Below are 5833 nucleotides of genomic sequence, written 5' to 3'. Positions count from 1 at the left end.
CTCACCTTCGCGACAAGAGGGAGCTTTACGGCTAGTGGGCGGGGCTTTGGATTGGCGGCGGGAAGGTGGGTCCAGAGAGCGGAGGGGGCGGGCCCCGGGAGCGGAAGGGGCGGGGCTTGAAGGGTGTCGGGGGGCTGACAGAGAAGGGTGCGGACAAGACGAAATTCACATCCTTGGTCTTCCTTGATCACCGCCAGTTCTCATTTGCATTTAGGCTCTTTAATAACCTCCCTCCGCTCCCATACGCAACCGATTATCGCCCTTTTCGAAGGAGGTTTGTGTTACTGCTTCATCATCGGCAATCTTCTTCCCCTCTAGAGTTCCCTTCTGAGAAACCTGGCAGGATTCAGACTCCCCCTACGTCCTAGAACCCACTTCCTTAGAGAGTCCCCCCAGAATCCTTTTCCTCTTAGAGGCCCCTACCCCAGAGTCCGGCTTTCACCAGAACTTCCTTTCTTTTAGAGTCTCCTCCTGCCAGAATTTTTCTCTAAGAGGTCTTCTCCCAAAACCCCCTCCTCAGAATCCTCACACTAGACTCTTTCTTTCCCTGAATCTCCCTCCACTCAGGGCCCTTTCCCCCCGCCATAATTCTCCCCAGAATCTTTCTCTCCTCAGACCCATGAGCCCTAGAATCCCCCTTCTTCAGAAGCTCCTCCCCCAATCCGCTTTTCCCGCAACTGTCCCCCTAGAACCCGTTTTCACAAAATCATCACTTTCAGAGCCCCCTCCCTCAAAATCTACCTTTCCCAAGAATTTGTTTTCCTTCAGAGCCTCCTCTCCCCAGCAATTGTCTCCCCTGAAATTTGCCTCCCCACTAGAATCCCCCACTCCTTGGAGACGCTCCAAAATTCTACTCTTCAGAGTCTCTATCTGAGAACCCTCTTTCTCCGGACCCCCCCAAATCACCCTCCTCTCTAGGCTCCTCCCACACAGAATTCTCTATCCCAGGAGTCCCCAACCCTCAGGATCTAACGCCAGGTGATCTGAGGTAGAGCTGATGTAATAATAATAGAAATAAAGTGCACAATAAATGTAATGCACTTGAATCATCCCGAAACCATCCTCACCCCCACCCCCGGTCCTTGGAAAAATTGTCTTCCACGAAAACGGTCCCTGGTGCCAAAAAGGTTGGGGACCACTGCTCTATCCCCAGTCCCCCCAGCCCATCTGAGGAACCTCAGGATTGGGTAGCTCCCTGGCCCCCCACCACTCAGGATGCTCCCTTCCTAGCCCAGAGCTCCCTCTCAGGGCTGCAGGGAGCCCACCGTTGCCTCAGTTTCTCTGGCAGCACTGGGTCTGGAGTCCAAAGTGCAAAAGGGTGTGGTGGCTCACCTGTTCCTGGAGGGTCCAAGACAGGGTGGAGATTGGTGGGCAGGTCAGGGGCCGGAGGGAGGATCCTGCAGCTCAGAATCCAGCTCCTAAAGGGTGAGAGAGGGAGAGGAGCCAGGCCCCGGGGAGAGAGGAAGGGAAGACCCAGTGGCTGACTTGGAGGGACCCACGGACAGATACACAGCACAAGAGAGAGACAGGCACACATGGAGGAGAAGGCAAAGACGGGACCAACAGAGGAGAGGAAAAGAAGAGAGACACCAGGTCAGTCAAAGATAGAGCCAGGAGACACAAGTGACAGAGATCCAGAGGCAGAGAGGCCAACCCTCAGAGAAAGAAGACGGGCAGGTACAGGCAGGCACGAAGATTCCAAGACACTTTCAACAGAAATAGAAGTAGAAAGCAGAGCAGAGACTCCCAAATATGTACCTGCAGACACAGATAAAGCCTAACCCTGGTGTTTTCCAGTGAGAAGACAGGCCACAGAATGCACATGCTTTCACACACTCTGTACTGCCTTATGGGCCTGTTTGGGGGGCAGGGGAAGCTTCCAAACTCTCCAGTCTCTCCACGGTGATCCTCGTAGCCTTGCTAAGTCTGGTATCTTGGGTGGGGGGAAAGAAGTGGGTCTGGGAGTCCCCTGACCTAGGTCCTCCCTACTCTAGGGTCACCATCTCCCCCAACTTCTTGGAGTACATTTCCTGGGTATCTGTGGATTGAGTAAAGCTGGAAGGGAGGGAAAGGGGGCAATTCCCTCACCTATTCCAGTTTTCCAACTTGCTCCCACTCTCTGTACCTCTTGTTTCCAGGACCCCAGGCCGGAACCAGAGAAAGTCTGGGGGTGGGCAGGGTGCCCATGTGGCCTCTCTGGACCATCCTCCTGCTGGTGCTGCCCTTGGGAGGCCTAGGACCACCCTTCTGCCCAAGGGAGACTTTCTGCTTCCTCATTGCCATCATGAAGTTGCTGGTGAGTAGGGAGGGAAGAGCCAGCAGACAGGGGCAGGCTAGTTAGGGAGTGGGTGGGGGGCATGTTGAGGAAAGGCCAGTGTCTCCCCCCCACCAAAATCTGATTTTACTCCCTACCTCGCCATTGTAGGGAAGCAAAAATGATGGTACTCTTTACACCGCAGATGATCTTTTGGTGGGTATCTCATTAGCTCCTTACTGAAGTTGGAAGTTTAGGGAGAGCCCACTAGGCTCAGAACACGCACATGTTAAGGCCAGGAGACAGGCAGGCTGGTATTCTGGTTGTCCAGCTCCTGACCCACCCCAGCCTTGACAAATATATATGGCCTGCATTGTGTCTTCATTGCTGCGCGCAGGCTTTCTCTAGTTGCAGGGAGCTGGGGCTACTCTTCGTTGCGGAGCGCGGGCTTCTCATTGCGGTGGCTTCTCTTGATGCACAGCACGGGCTCTAGGCCTGTAGGCTTTAGTGGCTGTGGCACTTGGGCTCAGTAGTTGTGGCACATGGGCTTAGTTGCTCCGTGGCATGTGGGATCTTCCCGGACCAGGGCTCAAACCCGTGTCCCCTTCATTGGCAGGTGGATTCTTAACCACTGCGCCACCAGGGACATCAACAAATATATTTTATTCACTGCGGTCTCCAACACCTACTACAGTGACTGGCACATAATCACAACAAAGGATGATGGTGATGATTACAGCTATTCTCATATAGTGCTTACCCTGTGCCAGGTACTCGTCAGCATATTAGCTTAATTACTCTTCACACTGACCCTATGAAGTAAACAAGGCCATCATGTATGGATGTGAAGGTGTACACTGCACAAGAATCCCACATCTACAAGGACAGTATTCTCATCTTGGATATATTTGTCAATTTCCAGCAGACGGCAGTAAAGTATCTTGTTCTAACAAAATCAGCACTTAGAAGTACTTTAAGGAAGGAGTGTCTTTTTCTAACTTACACAGGTGCAGTTCCAGTGAAGGTAGAAGGTAGGGATTATTCAGAGCTCCACTTTACAGACGAGGAAACTGAGGCTCAGAGAAGTGAAGGGGCTTGTCCCAGGCCACAAGTCAGAAATTGTGGGGGTGAGGACTTGGGATCAGTCCTTGCCCAGAGACACCAGATCATTCTGTCCCCACAGGTGTGTCCTGCTGAGGCTCTAGGCTGCTTCTGGCTGGAGCTGTCTGTGATTGGGTTTGAGGAGGGCCCATCCATGGAGACTGCTGTGTTCCGGCTACAACGCCTATTGGATGCCCTCAGGTCCTGGCTGTGGGTGACTGGCTGGGGCCCTTGTCCACCCTGTGGAGGACACCCTCAGAGACCTGTCCATCTTTTTCTGGCCAAACTCTTGGAGTTATTACAGGGTGCTTGTGCTCAGCATCTGCCCTCAGCACGAACCTGGGAGGTTCGTGGGAAGGATACAGACTCCCTGGTACTCCCGGAGAGGCTGCGTGGAGAGAGGGAGAGGAGATTCGGTCTTCAGCCCCAGTTCCCAAACCCCAAGCCTTCTCCTTCTAGGCCAGAGGATCTCACCCAGAGCCCCAGAAGCCAGGGGAAGAGGAGAGAAAGTAAAATGTAAGGTGAGATCTGAAGCCTGAAGTCTCTGACCTACTGGGGCAGAGGGTTGGATAAATTGCCCACACCTGTCCCCGTTGTTCTCCCTCTCTTACAGATACTCCCTCCTCTCTCCTCTTCCAGGAAGGGACCGAGAATTGCACACCTGTCCTCCAAACTCATCCCCATCCCTTGAGGACAGGAAGAGTCTTGTGGCTCACATTCCTGGCTGCAAATAGTCACCACGTGGAAAACTTTTTTTTTTTTTTTTTGCGGTAAGCGGGCCTCTCACTGTTGTGGCCTCTCCCATTGCGGAGCACAGGCTCCGGATGCGCAGACTCAGCAGCCATGCCCCACGGACCCAGCCGCTCCGCGGCATGTGGGATCTTCCCGGACCGCGGCACGAACCCGTGTCCCCTGCATCGGCAGGCAGACTCTCAGCCACTGCGCCACCAGGGAAGCCCTGGAAAACTTTTAAGTGATGCTGATGGCCAGGTCCCAGCCCAGAGAATTTGACAATTGGTCTCTGGTGAATCCTGAACATCTATATATGTATTTTTTGAATATTTGAATTTTATTTATTTTTTTATACAGCAGGTTCTTGTTAGTTATCTATTTTATACATATTAGTGTATATATGTCAATCCCAGTTCATCCCACCGCCCCCCCACCCCCTGCCGCTTTCCCCCCTTGGTGTCCATACGTTTGTTCTCTACATCTGTGTCTCTATTTCTGCCCTGCAAACCGGTTCATCTGTACCATTTTTCTAGGTTCCACATATATGCGTTAATATACGATATTTGCTGAACATCTATATTTTTAAAATCAACTTTATTGAGACATAATTTACATACATTTTTTAAAATATAAATTTATTTATTCATTTATTTAGTTTTGGCTGCGTTGGGTCTTTGTTGCTGCGCGCAGGCTTTCTCTAGTTGCGGTGAGCGGGGGGCTACTCTTCATTGAGGTGCGCGGGCTTCTCATTGCGGTGGCTTCTCTTGTTGCCAAGCATGGGCTCTAGGCATGCAGGCTTTGGTAGTTGTGGCACGCCGGCTCAGTAGTTGTGGCTCGCGGGCTCTAGAGCGCAGGCTCAGTGGTTGTGGTGCATGGGCTTAGTTGCTCTGCGGCATGTGGAATCTTCCCGGACCAGGGCTTAAACCCGTGTCGCCTACATTGGCAGGTGGATTATTATTATTATTATTTTTTTTTGCGGTACTCGGGCCTCTCACTGGTGTGGCCTCTCCCGTTGCGGAGCGTAGGCTCCAGATGCACAGGCTCAGCGGCCATGGCTCATGGGCCTAGCCGCTCCACAGCATGCGGGATCTGCCCGGACCGGGGCACGAACCCGCGTCCCCTGCATTGGCAGGCGGACTCTCAACCACTGTGGCACCAGGGAAGCCCGGCAGGTGGATTCTTTTTTTGCGGTACGCGGGCCTCTCACTGTTGTGGCCTCTCCCGTTGCGGAGCACAGGCTCCGGACGCACAGGCTCAGCGACCATGGCTCACGGGCCCAGCCGCTCCGCGGCATGTGGGATCTTCCCGGACCGGGTCACGAACCCGTATCCCCTGCATCGGCAGGCGGATTCTCAACCACTGCGCCACCAGGGAAGTCCCTACATAGTTTATTTTTGAGCTTTGGTTACCTTGTATACAAACTAGGGGTATCTACCTCCTAGGAATGTTTCAGAGGCTGTGAGATAAAGTCTGATTTATTTGCAAATTTGTTATTATTTGCTAATCTCATGCTTCCTCACGGCTTGGCACACCACGTTAGTGATCTGGACTAAATTCAAGCAAGCACTTATTTCTGGCTAGAAAAGGCCGATCCCAGGGTGTTATAACACTCCGATTTGACCATCCCAAGATGTCTGCTCCACGCTCTACTTTAAGACATCTCTGCCACTCTCAAGATGGCGTCCTGGAAGTGCGTCACCGGGGATGAGCCCCAGAAATCTCGCGTTAGGCGGGGCCAAGTGGTAG

Source organism: Globicephala melas, chromosome 19 (genome assembly GCF_963455315.2).
Source record: "Globicephala melas chromosome 19, mGloMel1.2, whole genome shotgun sequence".
NCBI classification, from domain to species: domain Eukaryota; kingdom Metazoa; phylum Chordata; class Mammalia; order Artiodactyla; family Delphinidae; genus Globicephala; species Globicephala melas.
The sequence above is the reverse complement of the archived record's forward strand: the minus strand, read 5'-3'. Positions refer to the sequence as shown.